This window comes from Moschus berezovskii, chromosome 5, assembly GCF_049115385.1.
Source record: "Moschus berezovskii isolate FMDL1 chromosome 5, NW_MosBer_1.0, whole genome shotgun sequence".
NCBI classification, from domain to species: domain Eukaryota; kingdom Metazoa; phylum Chordata; class Mammalia; order Artiodactyla; family Moschidae; genus Moschus; species Moschus berezovskii.
In genome coordinates, this window is record NC_142464.1 from 73,262,606 (window position 1) to 73,286,392 (window position 23,787).

Consider the following 23,787-nt stretch of genomic DNA (forward strand, 5'->3'; position numbering starts at 1 on the left):
CCTGGCTTCACTCCCTGGGTTGGGAAGATCCCCTGGAGGAGGGACCAGCTACCCACTCCAGTATTCTGGCCTAGAGAAGTCCATGGACAGAGGAGCCTGGCAGACTACAGTCCATGGGGTTGCAAGAGTGGGACATGCTTAGCAACTTTCACTTTCACGTGGAACCATGAGTATGTATATATATCATAACTCATGGAACTACATAATTAAAGTTATGCTAATTATACTTCACTAAATTAGAAATATGATTCGACAGTCCAATGCTCATTTAATCTTACAGGTAAATCATCACACTGTCTCCATGCAATGTGGGTAGGACAAAATGGACAGAAGTAAGACTAAGGTTTATCTTTTCACTAAGATCAAGTCCTATAAAAATATCATGGTCTCACTATGTTTATGCCTGGCTTTATGATACATCTCAAAGAGGTGCATCATCTGGGAAGCAGTGAGATAACAACCCTTGGTCTCAGAGGTGCTCTGTGTTGATTTCCTAGTGGGTTGCTACCTTTGCCTTATGACTGCTGAAATTTGATTATAAATTACCCCAGCTTCTGAAAAAAAAATGAAAAGTCACAAACAATAAAACATTTTCCTTGTTTTGAGTAACAGCAGATGGTCAGTCAGAGCAAGACAGTGGAGCAATAAGTATGACCAACCTGTGTTATTGTGTTTTAATGTCTCTGAGCAAAAGTATCCCAAAGAGCATAAGTGTAGCAAAGAGTTGGACACGATTTGGTTACTGAACAACTGAGCATAAGAACCTGCCTGTTAAGCAGAAGACCCAGCCTCAATCCCTGACTTGGGAAGATCCCCTGGAAAAGGGAATGGCAATTCACCCCAGTATTCTTTCCTAGAAAATTCCATGGACAGAGGAGCCTGGGTGGCTACAGTCAGTGGGTCACGAAGAGTCGGACATGACTGAGTGACTAGCACACTTTCACTGAGCATAGCTGAGAAATCAGTTTACTATTCTAAAATTTTTGCAAGGGAGAGTAAACAACTGATTCTATCAATAATTTGAGGAACATTTATTAACTCCTGAGTGCATGAAATTTCAGCATATTTGCTTATCTCTAAATCAGGAGGCCATCTAGTTACTGACATTAACATGTGGGAACAGACTCTTATATTGGATTGTGGAGGATATAAAAACTGCACACAGACATAGATAAAATTGTGAAGCATTGTAAGAATAAAGAGGAGAACTTATCTTGATGTTTAGAGTCACACCACATTTTGGCATACCTAGAAAAATATACATCCATATACATAATTTTATAAGTTAAAGCAACCATATCATTGACCAGAACTATAAGAAATAGGAAAGTCACATAATTTCCAGAATTTGAAAACTGCCTTCATAGTATAACTTTTGCTAATGATAACATGAAGACCTTTGCCCTAAACTTTAGTATATAGAGTTCAGACTTGGGCATGTGTTCATATTCATAGGCATCTTAATATCTTGGCCCTAATATGTGTTTTTTTTTATTTTATAAAGTATGTATATACTGTTGGGAAAAAAGGCACAGGATCCAATTTATAATGTAACTGGAAAAGCTGACCAATTGACTGCCAGCTTTATTTCAGAGGAATGCAGTTCTCAGATTAAATGATGTATGATAAAATCATACAAGTGACTATGTATGTAAGCTTAGTGAAGACATTGAAGCACATAGGTGGATCCTAACAGAAAGAAGAGCATATTCAGAAGTCAAATGAAATAGAGTTAAATGAGTATAGTACTTTTAACTAAAAAATTCAATACTACTGAAGAACAGAGCTCTAGATGTGGAGTTTTTGAAAGATATATCTGGAAAGATATAAGAATAAGAAAATAAACCAAAGGAAAGGGTTATGATAAGACTTACACTAAGAGCAATGAAGGACTCGCAGTTTTCACCAAGGCAATAAAACACTCAGATCTTTCTGTACTGGAGAAATTGAAGGACTTTCAATCTTAGGACCTACAGTAGACTTCCTCAAATATTATTGAGTATAGAAAGCAGCAGTAGACTGAAAAAGATCAAAGCTCCCAAGACTGTCAGAGGTTATGCATATAGTGTGAAGCCAAATCCCTGAAGGGTAGGCTGAAGTCGATAAGGCTATAGAATCAGGTTATGGAAACAGTGTTATCAACTCTGAAAATTCATTATCCTTTTTCCTTATAATGAAAACCTTTTTTGTTTCAGAAAAGCTACTCACTCATTTGATAGGTAATTTACCTCAACCTACAGAAATGAACCTGAAACTCAGACTGGCCAATCAGAGTATTCATAATAACCTCATAGTGAGACATATAAATTAAGCAGTAATTTGAAGCAATCAAGATGGATACTGAGGAAGGATGTTAGCTTTTATTACTCTTTAATTGTCAGCTAAAAGAGAGATTTCTGCCATAATTTGGGTAGAAATTAACTGATTTTAGGTTACTTTGAGATTCAGTGTTGTCACCACTATAAGTATCCTAACTGATGTATGTACTAATGGAAAAACAAACTTACTTGACGTCAGAATTTAATAACATTTTAATGAATTATAAAAATATCTATACTTTCATATAAGTATATGTATATATGATTAACTCAGTTTAACATACTTTGCAACAAAAATAATACAGCATATTAACTAAAGGCAAAGTAATCATTGGCATAGAGTATCCATAACGTACTGAAATGCAGAAATGAGATGAACTAATACATTTTAATAATTTGAATCACAGCCTAATGGTATATATAAATATTTAAAGCACAGGCAAAATCAATGAAATTTATTGTGTGCTTATATAAGAACCTTCATTCTTGCCCTTATTCTGAAGTCCTATTTTAGTATTAGGTCAAAAATATTTTGTCCTAAGGCAGAACAACCGTTCAAATGTGTTATTTGCATTTCATATTAAGATTAATGCAGAGGCCTTAGGATTTTGAGTCTTCTGTGAAGATTGCTTTGAAAACCACTGAATTCCAAGTGACATATCTTGCTCTCATTCATGAATTAAATATTATGTCAGCTTTGCAATGAGGCATGCGGTGAATATATCTGAACAGTTCACTGGTTGGTTGGAAGAAGCACTTGGGAAATGTATGTTATGGCAGGGCTCCCCAACCTCTGGGAACTAATGCCTGATGATCTGAGGTGGAGTTGATGTAATAAAAATAGAAATAAAGTGTATAACAAATATAATACAGTTAAATTATCCTGAAACCATCCCTCCCACTGAACCATGGACAAATTTTCTTCCATGAAGTCAGCCCTGGTGCCAAAAAGGTTGGGGATCATTGTTTATGGTATCAACATACTATTTTTTTTTCTATTTCCCAAGAGAGTTAAATATCTTCTCCAAAGTTGCCACCACCATTATGGGCTCCAGAGTGAACATAGGCTGCAACTATGAGATTCACGAGCAGTGAATCAAAAGCACTGCCCCCACTAAGCTGGGAATGCATGGACAGCAGCCACAGCCTAGGAGACCCACAAGCAGGTGCCAAGGGCTGCCTTACCATCCCAAGTGTGCACAAGGGCAGCTGTAACTGCACACCCCATATCAAGGGGATAATGGCAAGCACGCACCGAAAAGAGACAGCAGGCATCCAAACTAAAAGCAGCCACTCTATTCGAGAAAAGATGATGAAGTAAAATGACTTGAGCTCAAACTCATCTCCCCTGAAGAAAACACCAAAATCACAACTAACTGCTGAATAACCATCGCACACACACACAAAAAAAAACCCATTGGAATTTATAAAAAGAATACTTCACATTAAAATGACAATGAAGAAGTCACAATGAGACGGTAGGAGGGGTGCTTTCACAACATAATCAAATCCCACACCCTCCAGGTGGGTGACTCTCAAACTGGAAAACAATTAAATTGTAGAAGTTCTCCCACAAGAGTGAGAATTCTGAACCCTATCAGGCTCACCTCAGGTCTGGAATCAGGAGGAGGAACACCCAGATTTTGAAAGCCAGTGGGGCTTGAGTGCAAAAGCTCCAAGGACTGGGGGAAACAGGGGCTCCACTCCTGGAGGGCACACATAAAATTGCACAGACACTAGGATCCAGCACAAAGCAGTAACTCCATACTGTGAAAATGCATATACTACCCAAAGCAACGTACAGATTCAATGCAAGCCCTATCAAATTACCAATGGGCTTTTTCACAGGACTAGAACAATTTTTTTTTTTTAATTTGTATGGAAAGACAAAAGATCCCGAATAGTCAAAGCAATCTTGAGAAATAAAAATGAAATTGGAGGAATCGGGCTCCCTGACTTCAGACCATATTAAAAAGCTACAGTAATAAAACAGTATGATACTGGTGCAAAAACAACAAAAATATAGATAAATGGAATAAGATAGAAAGTCCAGAGACAAACTCACACACCTATGCTCACCTAATTGTAACAAAGGAAGAAAGAATACACAGTGAAGAAAAGACAGTCTCTTCAATAACTGGTGCTGGAACAACTGGACAGCAACATATAGAAGAATGAAATTAGAAATTCTCTAACACTATACATAAAAAATGAACTCAATGTGAATCAAAGACCTAAAAGTATGGCTGGGCACTATAAAAATTACAGAGGAAAACACAGAGCACTCTTTTACATAAATCACAGCAATATCTTTTCTTATCTACTTCCTAGAGTAATGGAAATAATACCAAAAATAAACATATGGGACCTAATTAAACTTACCAGCTTCTGCACAGCAAAGGAAACCACACAAAAAGATAATTCATAGAATAGGAAAAAAATCTGCAAATGAAACATCTGACAAGGGATTAATCTCTAAAACATACAAACAGTTCATGCAGTTCTGTATCAAAAATATAAAAAATTTTTTTAAAAATGGGCTGAAGACCTAAGTAGACATTTCCCCAAAGAAGACATAGAGATGGCCAACATGAAAAACTGCTTGACATCACTAATTTATCAGAGAAATGAAAATAAAAACTACAGTGAGTTATCAGAATTGCCATCATCAAAAACGTCTACAAACAATAAAGGGGCTTACTGGAGAGGGTGTGATGGAAAGGGAATCCTCCTACCCTCTTGGGGGGAATGAAAATTGGTACAACGACTGCAGAGAACAGTACAGAGGTTCCTTAAAAAACTAAAAATAGAACTATCATATAATCCAGCAATACCACCCCTGGGTATATATCAGAAGAAAACCATAATTTGAAAATTATACATGTACCTCAACGTTCATAGTAGCACTATTTACAATAGCCAAGAAAAGGAAGCGGACTAAATTCCCATCAACAGAGAAATGGATAAAGATGTGGTACATATATATAATGGAACATTAGTCATAAAAAGAATGATATAATGCCATTTGCAGCAACTTGCATGGACCTGGAGATTATCATTATCAAACCTCAATAGACTTACAGATATTGAACACAAACTTATGGTTACCAAAGGGGAAATGTGGCGAGGACGGATAAATCAGGAGACTGGGATTAACATATGCATACTACTATATATAAGATTGGAGAAGGAAATAGCAACCCACTCCAGTATTCTTGCCTGGAAAATCCCATGGACCCAAAAACCTGCAGGGCTACAATCCATAGTATCTCAAAGAGTCAGACAAGATTGAAGTGACTTAGCACATATATAAGATAGATAACCAACAAGGATCTAGTGTATAGCTCAAGGAACACAACTCAATATTTTGCTATAAACCTGCATGAGAAAAGAATGAATATATGTATAACTGAATCACTTTGCTGGACACCTTGAACTAACACAACATTGTAAATTAAATATACTCCAATAAAACTTTAAAAACTGATAATAAACCTATTTCTTTTTGAAAAGTCAAAAAGAGTATGTTCAATATTTTGAATTACATCAAACATGATATTCTATCGAAAACTCACTAAAAGCAATAAACACTGAGTAAAAGTTAATAGATCTATTGAATCAATGACAGTGGGAGTCCATAAAAAATATTTACCAATTTTACTCAAGTCCATGTGGCAAAGGGTAATAAAGGCAAGAAACACAAAAGCAATATCAAGTATCCTTTTTTTAACTTTAGATAATCTAATCTATTTATAAGTAATTACTAATAGGACTGTTGAACAGAAAAATAACACTGAACTTGGTTATCTTTTAAGGATCCATGGAATATTAACGTCAGTGGTTATGAGAATAGCACACTCCTATGATCCAAAGTTCAGCCAATCACAAATCAAATCAGGACATCCAGAATGTGCTGGGTTTTCTGTTTGTTCAGAACGTCGGTGTCACTGGGACCCAGTCCACATAAACCATCATAAGATGCTTCAGGTACTATGCATACATACCTTGGTCCTGGTGGTAGAACCTGCAATGCCGTGTTAACTGGCTCCTGCTCTTCAGCATGGCCCCCCAGAGAACAGTTAGACCCATGGATGAGAGAGCCTTTGCAGAAGTCCAGGAATCCAGTTGAGTAGTTCCATCAAACTGTTGGAGGTTAAAAATACATATTTATGAATTTGGATGCCTTGGAAAGCGAAAAAAGGACAGTTTGACTTTACCTGCATAACCCCTCCCCAGAGGCAGCACACATTAGTGTTAAAAGAGACCACCCTGGACTATGATTTCTCACTTGGGGAAAGTGAAAGCATGAGAATGAGTACTAAAGATTCCCCAGGCAAGTGATATGCAGCCCAAGAGGATCATTTCTTTTTCACCCCATCCAGAGAACTGAGTCATGAGCTGCACTATTTGGGTCAGGGAAGATGCTGGGAGAGTGGCAGAGGGCACCAAAGGGATGTGGATCCAGAAATTGTTAAATGCCTCTTGTACACCTTTAAGAAGCCCATCCAAGAACCACTGGAGAAGGCTTAACTGTGATTCTTCCGAACTTGCCCATGGGCACCCCCAGTGCTCTGTGCAAGTCACCCACACACCCTCTAATGGTGTGGCCAGTTCCCTATACATACTCTTAACGGCAGGAAAAATAAGCTTTGGCAGATGGCTAGTAAGCATTGTGAATCAGCCGGAATCTGCAGACAAGGAAGCGACCACAAATTTGAGCTTTAGAGTCACCACTGGAAAAGTCAAAGGGAAGGTGTCAGCAACCCACCTGGTGAGCTACAAGATAGAAAGAAGCTTAAAAATTCTGCCAAAAGAAGAAGCAAGAAGTGTGATGCAGGTGTAACCACAAAGAGACTGGTGGAAGCCTCAGAATTCCCAGTAGAGCAGTGGGAAGGTATTTCTTTCCTAAAGTCAGCCAGTAAAGACTGGAGGAAGTGCCTGATACTTCTAATGGAAGGACAGCAGCTGCAAGAACTTTAAGGAAAAAAATTTAAAAAATCATAGAAACATGACCCCAACAAGGGATCGCAGCAATCTGCTAGTAATCAATTCCGGAAACATCCTGATAAAGAATTAAAAATAGCTAGGTTTTTCTCTTGTGGTGAGAAGATCCACACTCGTAGCAGGTTTAAGTATACAAAAAGTATTAACTAGTCACCGTGTTGTACTGTCACATCCCCATTATTTACTTATTTTATAGCTAGAAGTTGGTTCTGTTTCTTTCTTGTCCTTGCTCAGATACTCGATTGCACATGGTCAGAAGGGCCCAGGCAGCTGCTGACCCACCACTCTGCCCCAGACCAAGAAGGCAAGAGCAGGGTTTTCCACTTCCCAGTAGCAGGGGATCCCAGAGGACTTCAGCAAGGGCAGCCGCACGCCCTTGCAGACTGCAAACTGGAGGACTGTAGGAGGAACCTCTGCCTCTGCACCCCACCACGCTCCACAACCCGCCCCTGGTCGGCAGCCCAGCTGCCCCCCGCCTCTCCGTCCTCCAGCGAGCCCCGCGAGAAACAAGCCTGATCTCCAGCCCCTGTGGACCTGGAGCCTGAGCAAGAAGCCAGGCTAGAGCAAGCCCGGCCTCGAAGGCTACCGACGGGGCCAAAGTAGCGCTGACCCGGGTTCTTCAAAGAAGCCCAAGTGCTATTATGCAGGCTGTGAGAAAGTTTGGGGGCTCAGACCTCACTACGTAGAAGAACCTTTGCCTGCGGCCGGTGGCGGGGGTTCAGAAGTTTGTGTGTCAGGAGAGTTGGCGCGGCCCCGCCTCACTGGGCATGCGCGGGAAGTTGCGAGGCTCACCTGTGGGGGGCTCCTAAGAGCAGTGGACAAGTACCACCTGAGCAAGCCAGCCAGCCAGCCGCCGTACCCCGGGGGGACCCGCACCCACTCTGTTCTGCAGCTGCTCCCTCGCCAGCAGCCCCACCGTCAGCAACCCCAGCTCGCTGAGAGCACCATTCTCTCTAGCTGCCAGGCCGCCGGGCCGTTTTCTTGCAGGAACACAGCCCTGCCATCCTCTTTGAACTGCGTGGTCCCCGCCCCTCATCCCGTGGGCCCGAGGCTGGAAGCCCCGCCCAGCTTGTTGCAGCCTTGAGCAGGTGCGCTCCCTTCCTCTCAGGACTTCGTGTCTAGAGGAAAGAGAACTTTATGAAGTCAACAAGGAAACCATTATCTTCACCCTAGGTATCAAAGTTAACTTGTAAAACAGCGACAGCCACAAAAACTCCATACACACCTAGCACAGCAGGCGTAACCACGAAGGTGAGAGTCAGCCGTGCTGAACCCTGCTATCTCAGGGTTGGAGATGTTCCAGAAGTCAGAGGTCAATAAGGAGACCACCCCCACCTCCACGCCACCCTTGCCCACATCTTACTCTTGTCAGGAGGGTGTGTAATTTCCTTGGTTCTGTTCTGCCTGGTGGCAACAAAAATTTGAAGTGACAGAGCAGTGTTACAGCTCCGTGTTACAACTCAGTTTTATTTAGAAAGTAAAGGCAAAGACATCCTGCAGGTGTGAGGGCATGCCAACCCAAAAGACACAAAGAGAAGAGAGGTTCCAGCATAATTTTGGCTCCTCTTTTTATATACTTTTTCTCCTCCTACTGGGCCTGCCGTATGTAAATTGGGCTAGCCAGGAGTGCTGTTTGATTTACCTGAGGTCCTCACTCCAGTCTTCAGACCTTCCTTTGCTCTATTTTCTCAGGGTTTCCCCTTCTTTATCTTTTAGCCACCTCCGTTTGGGACTCCTTTTTCCTATTCTAACAACGTAACACTCTGAAATTAAGATTCTGGAGTTTCCTTTTGTTTCAAGAACACACTGAGGGCAAAACCGGCAGACCCCTGCAGGTAGAGCTTACTGTTTGACCTGCTGGTCAATGGATCAGTCAGTTCAGAGAAGGCGTGGTCACTGACAGTTGTGCTTTCAGGACAGATCCCTAGGGTTAGCTGCACCATCCCAGGAGTCTGTCAGATGGGTAGCCTGACTGAAGATTGTCGTTTTGGTCCACCATTGTCATGGTGTGCAGCATAGCAGAGGCCACTGGGGTACGTGTGGTGGCACCTGGAGGCCACTGAGGGCCAGAATCTGGACTTTCAGACTTTACAGGTAGATATTCTTTCCAGAAATCTGTTTTAACTGCAGGAGCCTTTCCATATGGAGTGCATGGGGTGGAGAGGGGTCTTGTTCTTGACCATGAGAGAATTTCAACATAAACACAGCTGGAGGGGATATATCCAACTCCAAAAAGGTCAACCCGTACTTTCAACTGTGTAGCTGGGGTGGCAAGGCACCCCAAGAGTACTGGCCAATAGACCTCATGTAGCCCACTGCAGACATGGAATGCTTCTTCTTTTGGCTGTTATTAAATCCACCTGGCACAACTGGCTGGACCTTCTATTGCTCTTCCTCATTGTACAGGAAAAGCAGATTTATAATCTTGTTCTCCTCAAGTGGGATGAAGTTCTCAGTGATTAAGTACTTGAACCTGAGTTCCTAGGTCTCCTCATTCTTTGCATTCTTCAGGTTCTGCTACATGTGGATATACTCATCATGCTGGTCCCAGATCTCTGCCTTCACAACCTGCTGTTTGGCTTGGAACTTCATGAGTTTCTTGGGTTTGACTTCCATGTCCTGCTGCATGGATGTGTACGTAGCCTGAAACAGCATTGTCTCCTCATGTCAGATCATCAACTCCTGCTGTATTTCCTGCTCATGGTATTTCTGCTCTGCAGTCTCCTCACTCTTCAGTTTCAATGTCTTCTACTTCTCTTTGGTGTGATTCATGATGTTCTCACCCCAATGGAGAAGCTCGCTTTCCATGGCCTTGTACTTGACTGCAAGCAGTTCTGTGGCCTTCTGCTCCTGCCATAGGTCTTGCAGCGTCTTCTCCTTCATCCCTAGCAGCTTCTGCTTCTTCTCACTCATAAGACTGCAGTCATCCTGGTCGGTCACCTTCTCTTCATGAGCCACTGCTGGCGCACCTGAAGGTAATTATCCATGTTTTCATCCAAGGCTAGCTCCAGGAGGCTGGAGCAGGTGGTGGTGGTGGTGGTTGATGTTGTTATCCTCCTCTTTGGCCTCCCAGACTTTGATTACTGGCCCTTCCTGGTAACCTACCAGGGCTGACATAGTGCTTTCTATACTGCTACTTTTTATGTTACTGTTCTTTATCCTGCTGCTCTTCCTCCATAGCCAGTTTTCCAGCATCTCCTTCTTCTCCAGATGAGACTTCAGGTAGGTGATCTCCTGGAATTCATACAGCAATGTGTCCTTGGGGTCCTCATGCACTCAGGGGTTGTTCTTGATTTCCTTGCCTTGGTTGGAAAAGCAGTGGTTGGAGAGGCTCTTGTTGTAGCCAGTAAGAAACTGGCACCTGTGTGGCCACTATGATGATCTTTGCCCTGGGGTCTTTGCCCCCAGGAGAATTCTAGAGCAGCCAAATCAGCTTGGTGTCCTAATAGGGAATATGGGTGCTCCTGTTGCCCACCAGGACAGTGATTACATTGCCCAGGGAAGACAGAGAGAGGTTTATTTTGGAAGCTTCCTTATGCTGTTCTCTTCCACCACCTCCACTGTCATCACTACCCATGGACTGTGTGGTTGTCTCTTCAGTTAAGTAGAGATCTGCTTTATTCTACCTCTTGCTCCTGGCTAGGTTCAACAAGGTTGAGTTTTTCCAAACAGCTGTGGTCCTGGCCATTACAGCCACTGTACCCCATGGTGGTGAGGAAGTAGAGTGGGAGCAAGAGCTTATTTTATTCATGTGGTATTGCCCATGACCTGAGTCTACTCTCATAGGTTCATCATATACTGAATCTCCTTGACATTCTTGGTTACAAAGGAGGAGAGATCCTTGATGTAGATGCCTCAGCATTCTCCATCAGCTCTAGGTTCCTGCTGCATTGAGCAGGTCTCAAATCTCTTCTAGGTATATCTCCAGGTGGGAGGACTGGACCAGGCACTGCTGGTAATAGGAGTGCAAGAAATAGACGAAGTGCTCAGAGGCATTAGGTATGACCTTGTCCAGCCTGGATTCTGTCCAGGTCCCCTGCATGATATGTCCTGCCAGTGCCTATCTGGCCATAAACAAATACCATGCCATTGAACCCCTGAAATAGTGAGTCTACTGAAGCTCTCACATTTTCATCACATAAGTCTTTGTTTTGAGCTGGCATCATGCATGGTATTAAAGTTGAAGGCCTTGGGGAGCTATCCTGGGGCAATGCAGGGGTTTCACAGAGTCACCTGGCCAAGTTTTACATCCATGTCTGGGCTTCACAGCTGGCGCTAATGGTAAAGAACCCGCCTGCTAGTGCAGGATACATAAGAGATATGGGTTCGATCCCTGGGTCAGAGTGATGCCCTGGAGGAGGGCTACTCCAGTATTCTTACCTGGAGAATCCCATGGACAGAGGAGCCTGGCGGGCTACAGTCCATGGGGTTGCAAAGAGTTGGACAACATCCAGAGCAACTTAGCACATAGCACAGGATCTAAGAGTGAAGAGCAGTCAACCCTTTAGCCAGAAGGTGGCACTGGGCCATCACTTTCAGGGTTGGCCTTGGTTTTATTGGCCATCTTACTGCTCTGTCCTTTTATCACCCCCATTCCACTCCACAGCCTGGGTGGTCCTACTGTCATCTCTAGGTCTGAATCATTGGAACTGACCCAGTGGGCCCCCATAGTGCCACTCTTCAATCTGTGTACAGACTGCTGGGGTGGGGATTCTGGGAGATGACCCCACCAGTTCTGCAAGCTGTGCCTCCACAGCTCTCCAGTCCGTACAGAATTAAGCAGAGTCCATGGAAGCCACAGGAGCTGTGTGGGCTGAATGGCAGTCCCCAGAACCCACCTCATACTGGGGCAGAGAGAATTCTGCCATGTTGCCAATGCTAGTGTTGCTGTTGCAACAGTAAGATAAAAGAGAAAAATGGGATGGGTGACAGACCTGTCCTCTCCTCCTCCTCTAAGGACCTGGTGGTGGCTGCTGGTTCTGGACACCTGGGCAGAGGCTCACATCGAGTCCTACCCTCAAGGTGGGAGAATCATTCATTACAGTGTGCATGGCTGCTCTAACTCTGCCTCCCCTTTATCACCACTTGGAAAAGAAGTGAGAGAAGGGGATGGGGCAGGGAACAGGGGCAAGACTAAAAAGTTCCCTAAAATCTTTTAAGGAAGTTTAGAGCTATAAACCACAAGAAAACAGAAAAAGACAGTTTATTGAAATCAGAAAAAAAATACACAAATAAAAGAGAACTTTACCATAGAGATACACTAAAACAAATCAAAGAGAATCCTAGAGTGGAAGAGTAGAATGAATGAACTGAACGATGGATGAGAAAGCATCAACAGAAAGCAACAGAAATGCATCCATTACAGTAGAATGGATCAAGCAGAAAATAGCATATATAAATTAGAGGATAGGACCTTTGAAATAACTAGTCAGAGGGAAATAAAGAGGAGTGAGAATAGCCAGTGTGATATATGGAATATCATCAAGAGAAACAGTCAGTGAACTATTGCAGTCCAAGAAAGGGAAGTGAAAGGGAAGGAAGAGAAAGCTTATTTAAAGAAATAATGGCTAATGACTTTCCAAATCTGGAGAGAGTTTTGGACATCCAATTTCACGAAGCTCATAGGTCTCCAAGAAAATCCAGTGAGGGTTTCTCCAGGACACTTTTAATAGAGCTGTCAAAGTCAAAGCCAAAGCAAGATTCTTAAAATTATCAAGAATAAAGAAGCATATAACTTACAAGAGAACTCATATAATGCTATCAGCAACTTTTCAGCAACAGAAACATCAGAGACTGGGAGAGAATAGGATGATATATTCAATATGCTGAAAGGAAAAAAAAACAACAACAAACTGCCAACCATGGATGCTTATCTGGTAAAGTGGACATTTAGAAATAAAGAAGAGATGAAGACTTGCCCAAACAAACAAAAGCTGGGAAATTTCATCATGCAGGCAAGGCTAGACTTGCTTTGATTGGGCTTCTCAAGTGGTGCTAGTGGTAAAAAAAACAAACAAACAAAAACCTGTCTGCTAATGGGGGAGACATAAGAGAAGTGGGTCCGATTTCTGGGTTGGGAAGATCCCCTGGAGGAAGGCATGGCAACCCACTCTAGTACTCTTGTCTGGAGAATCCCATGGACAGAGGAGCCTGGTGAGCCCAGTCCATAGAGTTGTGCAAGAGTCAGACATGACTGAAGCAACTTAGCATACACGAAGACTTGCCTTACAAAAAGTGTTGAAAGGAATTCTTCAGACTGAAATGAAAGGATGCTAATTAGCAGCATGAAAACATATGGAAACACACAACACACTAGTAAAGGTAAATACATAGTCAAATTCAGCATACTGTAATACTATAATATAGTAGTGTGGTGGTTTAGTTGCTAAGTCATGTCTGACTCTTGTGACCCCATGGAGCCCACCAGGCTCCTTGTCCATGAGATTTCTCGAGCAAGAGTACTAGAGTGGGTTGCCGTTTCCTTCTCCAGGGTATCTTCCTGACCCAAGGATTGAACTTGTGTCTCCTGCACTGCAGTTGGATGCTTCTATGCTGAGCCACCAGGGAAGTCCATATAGTAGTAGTATGTTAACCACTTAAATGTAATGCAGGTATCTCCTGCTTTTCAAAAGCTCCCATTACAACACTTCATTTTTATGAAAGATCTATACCAGTATCTACTTTTTTCTAAACAAAAGAAATCCAAAGAGATAATTTCTCTTTAATGAAAAAAAGAAAAAGTAATTGCTTCTTCACTTTATGCCATTTCAGCTTTAAAAAGTTTTCATAGTAACATTCTACTTTTTAATAGTAGGGGAAACCTGTACAAAAATTAAAGGAAAAAAATAGTTAAAAATAACTACATGTGCTATAATTTCTTAATGAATATACAACATAAAAAGAAGTAAATTGTGAAAATCAAAAACATAAAAAGGAAAAAAAATTAGAATTTTTGTCTGTGATTGAAGTTGTTAGCATAAAATAGTTATATCTGTATGATATTTTGTGTAAGCCTCATGTCAATCACAAAGGATAAGCCTAGAGTCAATAAACAAAAGATAAAGAGAAAGGAATCAAATATTATCATTAGAGAAAAGCAAGAGGAAGAAGAGGGCTTCCCTGGTGGCTCAGAGGTTAAAGCATCTGCCTCCAATGCGGGAGACCCAGGTTCGATCCCTGGGTCTGGAAGATCCCCTGGAGAAGAAAATGGTAACCCACTCCAGTATTCTTGCCTGGAGAATCCCATGGACGGAGAAGCCTGGTAGGCTACAGTCCACGGGGTTGCAAAGAGTCAGACATGACTGAGCGACGGAACGGAACGAAGAGGAAGAAATGAATAAGAAAATTAGAAAATAAGAAAATAGATATAAACTAATTTATAAGATGTTATTAGTAAGTCCTTTCCTGACAATACTTGTTCTAAATGTAAATAGATTGAGGTCTCCAATCCAAAGGATAAGGCGGCTGAATGGATTAAAAAAAAAATAAAACAAGGGCCAGCTTTATACCACCTGCAAGAGACTCCTGCTTTAAGGAAACATAGGCTCAGAGTCAAGTGATGGGAAAAACTATACCATGCATGTGGCAACCAAACTTAAGCACTTTTTAAGCCATGCATTTTACATATAGATATTTATATATATAAATAAAATTTCTGGTCTTTTAAATATTAATTGATTACCAGATGGTAAGGTTATGAACCATATCTTTTGTCATAAAAAATATTTTCTAATGTCATTAAGTTTTTTAAGAAATAGAGAAAAATCAATGCCTGCCGTTGTCAAAGGAAACTCACTTGAAATATAGATGATATTTTTAAATCATATGAGAATTATACCTTCTTTTAGAATATATAATTATGAACAAAAAATATTAAGTAACTCAATAAGATACTTTGAAAACTGCTAGTTTTAGATATAGCTACGAAATGCTAAACCAAATAAGTAGTTTCCAACTTAGACAATTATTTCTTTTTCCCTTCATAAAATAATTGCCTAGAAACAACTGTTTCTCACTGCTGTTCTAAGTAAATGTCTCTGTCAACTCCAATGATAGAATTTCTTTCTCCAATTGAAGGATTCTTAAAATATACAAGCCTAGCTGTGTCTAAGAAATGTGAAGAGTTTCATTTTAATGTGGTTCATTTCAGTATGCCAGTAGCACGTCTGTGCAGTTTTGCTTCCTATTTCCATTATGTAGTTCAGAACAAAATAAAAAGCAAATAAACAGTGAAAGAGTAAACCATATGCTTTTCTTGAGTACCTGAAAGGATTTAAAGAATTGATCCGTCTTATGTAGCTGGTCTAAAGATACAGAATACTAGTAAAGAAGGGGAAACAGGATATCTTCATATGCAATAGCAAATTTTACATTATGGAGAAAGTAGAATGATTCACTATATAAGGTGACTTAATAACAAGTACTACAAAGTTAGAAATACGGATAAGAATGAGTTGGCATTATTATGTATCAAAGTGAAAGTGAAGTTGCTCAGTTGTGTCCGACTCTTTGCGATCCCATGGACTATACAGTCCATGGAATTCTCCAGGCCAAAATACTGGAGTGGGTAACCTTTTCCTTCTCCAGGGGATCTTCCCAACCCAGGGACCAAACCCAGGTCTCCCGCATTGCAGATAGATTCTTTACCAGCTGAGCCACAAGGGAAGCCCAAGAATACTGGAGTGGGTATGTATCAGGAGACTGCCAAATACCCTAATCCTGCTCTCAACCATTCATTCTTCCTTGTGAGCTACACATGCTCACATATGCAGCATATGTGAAAACATATGCACAAGTATAGACGTCAGAGCCAGCTGAACAGAGTAACAGTTAACTGACCATGATTTTGGTGGCAAACTTGAATGCAGAATGTCTTTACCTCAATTCTGTAAGCTCAAATAGTGTGTAATTACAAATACTGAAATTCTCCTTTATCTAAGTGCAAACTGAAGTCTCAAATTATGTTTGAGAGATGTACAAAGAAAACAAGTGAGTATCCATTTTACCTACCCAAGTGTGGAATCATTAAAGAGCCATACACATAGGTCAAGCAGATGGCATTAGTTCTGCAACCAAGTGGATACACTCACATCCTGTGCATTTTTGGAAAAGGGAAGTGGGGTAGTGGCTGATGAGGGGTTCTTGTACAATTCCTTGTCCCAAGAGTGCTGCTGCTGCTGCTGCTGCTGCTGAGTCACTTCAGTCGTGTCCGACTCTGTGTGACCCCATAGACGGAAGCCCACCAGGCTCCCCTGTCCCTGGGATTCTCCAGGCAAGAACACTGGAGTGGGTTGCCATTTCCTTCTCCAATGTGTGAAAGTGAAAAGTGAAAGTGAAGTCGCTCAGTCGTGTCCGACCCTTAGCGACCCCACGGACTGCAGCCTACCAGGCTCCTCCATCCATGGGATTTTCTAGGCAATAGTACTGGAGTGGCTTGCCATTGCCTTCTCCGGTCCCAAGAGTGAGTTTTCGGTTATTATCTGCTCCCCTTAGGATTGGCCATATGTTTATTATTCAGGGATTTTCCAAAAGCCAGTGATATATTTGGCTTCTCCAGACAAGGAGTAAATGAAGGGAAACTGAAAATAGATTATAAGTAAAGCAAAACTGAATACAAAGAAATAAAAATTTACCAATTACAATAAAGAACTAAGACATTTGTACAAAGCTTTCAAGAATGGAATCAAGGACATTCTGCCCAAGATTTTGTACCAGACTCATGTGTTTGCATAATTATTCTATCAAAACCTCAAGAAAAACATAATTCCATTTCTATTCAGATTCTTCATCAGAATGCAGAAGGGATGCTTTATTTTTATGTAAATTCAGGATATCATTAATAATAATAACTGACATATATACAAAAGTTAATTTCTAATATAAATAATAGTAACAACTAAAATAAAATTTTAGCAAGTACAATCCATTGGTATAATAAAAGAATAAAACATCAAAACCAAGGTGATCTCATTAAAGGCAATGAAAATAGGTTTCAGTATTAGAAAGTGTATTAGTTTAATCGAAAGACAGAAATCACAATGTTTATTCATAATTGTTAAAGATGGCATTTGATACATTAAAAAATGGATTCCAAATAATATTTCTTAGAGAAAACTTCTTTTATGTGATAAATTGATAGTATAAAATTTAAATGTCTCAGTGGAAAAAGTGTCAGAGTTTATTTTTTCGGGCTCCAAAATCACTGCGGAAGCTGATTGCAGCCATGAAATCAAAAGACGCTTACTCCTTGGAAGGAAAGTTATGACCAACCTAGATAGCATATTAAAAAGCAGAGGCATTACTTTGCCAACAAAGGTCCGTCAGGTCAAGGCTATGGTTTTTCCAGTGGTCATGTATGGATGTGAGATTTGGACTGTGAAGAAAGCTGATTACCGAAGAATTGATGCTTTTGAACTGTGGTGTTAGAGAAGACTCTTGAGAGTCCCTTGGACTGCAAGGAGATCCAAGCAGTCCATTCTAAAGGAGATAAGTCCTGGGTGTTCATTGGAAGGACTGATGCTAAAGCTGAAACTCCAATACTTTGGCCACCTCATGTGAAGAGTTGACTCACTGGAAAAGACTCTGATGCTGGGAAGGATTGGGGGCGGGAGGAAAAGGGTACGACAGAGAATGAGATGGCTGGATGGCATCACTGACTCGATGGACATGAGTTTGAGTGAACTCCGGGAGTTGGTGATGGACAGGGAGGCCTGGTGTGCTGTGATTCATGGGGTCGCAAAGAGTCAGACACAACTGAGCGACTGAACTGAACTGAACTGATGCTAAAATTATTTTTAAAAGGCAAATTTTTTCCTATATATAAAATTAATGAAATAAATATTTTTATTTCCTAGATTCCCTGGAAAATATAACCCATGAGAAAAATATAATGTGCTAACACTTTATTAAGGAAGAGGTATAGCTTCAGTAAAGTAGAAGTGAAGGACAGAAGGGAGTGAGGAAGGAACGGGAGGAAAACAGAAATGGGTGCAATACTAAAGAGATGGTGACTTAGTCAAAATTACATTGTATTTAAAGGTCTCATGTAGTATGTTCAGAGAAGTTATATGAATTATTATGTTTCAGCTGTTTTCTTTCATAAAAAATAGTTATTTGAGATGTTGCCTTAATTATGTCTTTAATTTTTTATCTATTTTCATTAATCTCTATTTTTTATTGTGTTCTACTGATTGACCTGCCTATTTTTGTGGTACTTGAACATTTATTTACTGGTTTAATTGTGCTTGGTTATATTTGTGCTAGTCTACTGATTTTGTTCTTTTAAAGAATTCTGTAATTTTCTTATTTTTAATTAAAGGACAATTACAATATTGTGTTGACATATAATGTATATGTACATATTACATATTACATATATATATATGATTATAAGTTAATTGTGCAATCTGAATAAAAAGGGAGAAAAGTTCTGAGTTATGCACTAATCTTAATACCATTCTCTAATGTTAGTACAGTTCCAATAGTTTAAATGTCCAACAATGGAAAGAAACAGTGATTTACAAAGGTTGTAGACACTGAAATTAGAAAATTATGTGAAACACTTCCAATTAAGTAAATATTTAGAAAAAAGTAACCATAGACTAATGCCCATAAACACTTTAGACATAAATTTTAAGGTAATAAAAGGGATCAGAAAGATAATGTCCTTCATTATGCATCCTAAGATAATGTTTAAAGATAGGAATCATACCTGTAGAAAGCATAAAAAGAATAGTATGAAAAGCTGCCACTCGCCATTAGAATGGAGTCCTCAACGTTTGCTAGTCATTCGTGTTTCTTGTACAACAGTATCAGGCACTGTGTCCTAGATGATAATGCACTGAAATTTTTCACAGATGCCAAATATTAATAAGTACTGAAAATATATTTTTCCTCAACTAACTTTGTATAATACTATGGAGATGTCTCCCAAGGATTTGTCTAGATTGGGCATGCCTTACTAAGATTAAGAGACAAGACTTGAAAATGAATTTAAAAACTTCCTCCCTGGAATCTGATAGAAAGGGATAAGGACTCAAATTAATACTTCAGTGACAGGGTTGAAGGATAGCCAAATGAACAAAGACAGCATTGTCACTGTTTATAGAAGTCATGAAATACCAGAAAATAATGATTTCAACACAGTTATTACTGACTTGTTTAGTGTTTTTGAGATTGAAGTCCATCATTGTTATTCACAAAAATTCTATCATTTGAAATTTTGTATCCCAACAAAATCCACTGAAAATATTTGTTTTAGAAATGTGAGCCAATTAAGTTTTAAATGATGATCATTTAATGATTGGAAGTAATAACATTTAATTTTCAATTAGAATGTTAATTTTTAGATGGAGATATAGCAAGCCCATTCACTGTCACTCAAGCATTCCCCAAACCCTCAAATTATGCAGTGAAGATGCCAGCTATAAAAATTGTTGCTGACTGAGTTGGAGAGATTCTTTCACATTATACAAGAAGTATGAAAATAAAAATTGTACATCAGGGCTAATGCTTAGTTTTCATATGTAACATTGTTTTCTTTGGATTATTCATAAAATTAATTTTATTTGGTTTCAATTGTGAAATTAAATCAGAACAAAATTAAAACAATGTTAAAAAATTTAAAACCATTTCTGTGTATTATAGAATATATTTAAATTATTTTATAGATTTAAATCCTTTTAAAATTGATTAAAAATTATTTTTTTTAACTTGAGAGAAAAAAATAGATAAAACATTATATCTTTATGTTTCATTAATTTTCTTGGTAAAGATTTATCCCAGTCAAGAATATAAGCCTGTAAGTGCAAGAATAAAAGAAAAAAGATGAATTTAATGAGAGTATTTTCTAAAGTCAAATTTAAAAAAAAAATTTCCTTACTTTACTTTTAATATTTGCCTATTGAAAAGTTCCATTTATTTATTAATGGCAGACATATTTATTAAAGACCTTAATGTATTGTTTCCCTGCTAAATAAATTGTTTCTCCTTGAGGAGAAAATGGGAGTGACTAATCTTAGCCAAAAGTGCCATTGGTGTATAATGGTGTGATTCATGGATACTTATTGTTTTTGTCCAGTCTCTCAGGCATGTCCAACTCTTTGTGACCTCATGGACTGCAGTATGCCAAGCTTCCCTGTCTTTCATCATCTCCTGAAACTTACTCAAAACTCATGTCCAGTCAGTGTTGAAATCCAACCATCTCATCCTCTGACATCTCCTTCTCCTGCCTTAAATATTTACCGGCATCAGGATTTTCTCTGATGATCAAGCCAATGTTGTTCGCATCATGTTGCCAAATTACTGAAGCTTCAGCTTCAACATCAGTTCTTCCAGTGAATATTCAGTATTGATTTCCCTTACAGTTGATTGGTTTGATCTCCTTGCAATCAAAGGTACTCTCGAGTCTTCTCCAACAAACACCACAGCTGGAAAGCATGAATTCTTCAGTGCTCAGCCTTCTTTATGGTCCAACTCTCACACCCATATGTGACTACTGGAAAAGTCATAGCTTTGACTATACCGACTTTTGTTGGCAATTTTAGTATGCTGTCTAGTTTTGTCATAGCTTTTCTTCCAAGGAGCAAGCGTCTTTTAATTTCATGGCTTCAGTGACCATCTGCAGTGATTTTGGAGCCCCCCAAAATAAAGTCAGCCACTGTTTCCATTGTTTCCCCATCTATTTGGCATGAAGTGATGAGACTGGATGCCATGATCTTAGTTTTCTGAATGTTGAGTTCTAACCCAACTTTTTCACTTTCGTCAAGAGGCTCTTTAGTTCCTCTTCACTTTTTTCCTTAAGAGCTGTGTCATCTGCATATCTGAGGTTATTGCTATTTCTCCCTGAAATCTTTATTCCAGCTTATGCTTCATCCAGCCCAGCATTTCACATGATGTATTTTACATATAGGTTAAATAAGCAGGGTGACAATACACAGTCTTGACGCACTCCTTTCCCAAATTGGAACCAATCTGTTGTTCCATGTCCAGTTCTAACTGTTGCTTCCTGACCTGCATACAGGTTTCTCCAGAGGCAGGTCAGGTGGTCTGGTATTCCCATCTCTTTGAGAATTTTCCACAGTTTGCTGTGATTCACACAGTCAAAGGCTTTAGCATAGTCAATGAAGCAGAAGTAGTTGTTTTTCTGGAATTATCTAGTTTTCCTGTGATCCACCAGATGTTGGCAATTTAATCTCTGGTTCCTCTGCCTTTTCCAAAGCCAGTTGTGTAATCTCGAAGTTCTCGGTTCACATACTGTTGAAGCCTAGCTGGATGATTTTGAGCATTACCTTGCTAGCTTGTGAATTGTATAAAAATTTTGAATATTTTTAATATAATTTTAAAGGCTGACGTAAGAAAATTAAATCTCCCCTTGTCTAAGTCTAATCATTTGGTCTTATTTTGACTAGAAATCATAAAGTAGAGAGACTTTACAGATAAATCTGTTAAAAGTTATTTTTATTTAGAATTTTCTTCAAGATAAAATATATTTAATTTAATTATATATTTTTTTGTTATATTGCTTAATTCAAGAAGTGTTAAAGTATTAAAAATGATATTGGGAATTAAGGAATCTTTACAGATATTTTACCTGAAATACATTGAAGCAGTCAGTTGAAAACTGAAAAATATTATGCTAATCTATAAATCTCAATAAATTAGAGCTAACGTAGATTTATAAATGGTAGTTGGCATCATATTCACTTATTGTTAGATTGTTATTTGTGTTCCAAGGGACAAGCTGCTTGTCAACACATTATACATGATGTGTAATCAACAGAGCAAATGAACAAGCCTATCTGGCATAATTCGTAGTATCTTAAAATATATGTGAAAGTTTGGTATATAGACCATAAATATTTTTGTAGAATTGTGCAATCTGTTCTTTTTCTGACACTATTGTTTTAAACAAGGATATAATAACTCATACTGTAGGAATTTTCTACTTAACTGGAGTTATCTACCTGATATATTTATGCTGACTGGAAGTTTGTATATTTTTAGCTATGATGTGACACTTTGAACATCTTCTGACCGGACGTGCAGGCACGCATGCAGGAAATCATTGTTCCCTTTGTTGTAGGGTAATCTTGGAAGGGTGAAAATTCTGGATAAGTGTTTTCAGAGTAACAATATGGGCTTCCAGATACATTTAAAAATACCCAGTACTAATGATTAGAACCAGGAAAAAAAATCGTATTACAAAACAGGTGTACTTTCTCTAAATGGCTGGAGTTCAGGGCTGTTTGGATTAATATGCATTATACATACTCTGCTCAGAGGTTAAAGCGTCTGCCTCCAATGCGGGAGACCCGGGTTCGATCCCTGCGTTGGGAAGATCCCCTGGAGAAGGAAATGGTAACCCACTCCAGTATTCTTGCCTGGAGAATCCCATGGACAGAGAAGCCTGGTAGGCTACAGTCCACGGGGTCGCGTAGAGTCGGACACGACTGAGCGACGGAACGGACGGACGGACGGATACATACTCTGCAGATTAAGCTAGACCACCTGGGAAATGGATGGCCAATGAAGCACTTTATCTGCACATTGCAGGTACCTTGAGTAGTTTGCTACCTGCAGCATAATTATAATTCTATTTTGATGTAGTCAGTGGTACAGTAGTTAAAATCATCTTCGTTTCTTCCAGAATTTCCTGCAGAGAAATGCAAGCTAATGTAGTCTATTTTAAAACAATATTGTTTACCTGAATAAGAGCCTTAAAAGGTAACCATAATTCAGAACCAGCTAGTATATCCTTCAATAGAAAAGGGAAGTTACTATCTGTGTTGATGAATAGATACATGATTAAATATGAATATTGTGAGAGTCCCTTGATATTTTGTTAATGAGATTTGTTTGATAGCTTTTTAAATCAAAGTTGCTCCAAGGTGTTTGAATTTTTTAAATATATTTTGGGTGAGGGTGGGATGATTTGGGAGAATGGCATTGAAACACGTATGTTGTCATATGTGAAACGAATCACTAGTTCAGGGTCAATGCATGTTATAGGATGCCCGGGGCTGGCATTCGGGGATGACCCAGAGGGAGGATAAAGGGAGGAGGGAGGTGGGAGGGGGGTTCAGGAGGGGGAATTTATGTAAACCCGGGGCGAATTCATGTCAATGTATGGCAAAACCAACCAATATAATATTGTAAAATAATTTGCCTCCAATAAAAAATAAATTAATTACCAAAAAAATATATATTTTGATTTTTCCACACATTTCAATGAAACGTAGAGTTGAAGCAATTAGGGAGTAGATGGAAAAATGTATCTTGACATCAGTGATTTAGACATTTGGAGGAAATGCATGTGAACATGCATTTATAAGAATATAAGTATATATACACGTGTAAATATTTACATGTACTCAAATTTGAGTAATTTGGATAATTTCATTTTGATTTTAAAAGTGTACTTGGGAAATTTGTTGTGTATATATCAGAATGGATTCACAAAAATGTG

At 39.4% G+C, this 23,787-nt stretch overlaps 1 pseudogene; it reads right to left on the bottom strand.

The window, feature by feature from the left end:
* Positions 1–8,127: 8,127 nt before the first annotated feature.
* On the bottom strand, positions 8,128–11,886 carry LOC129561677 (kinesin-like protein KIF3C pseudogene; annotated as a pseudogene).
* Between the last annotated feature and the right edge of the window lie 11,901 nt (positions 11,887–23,787).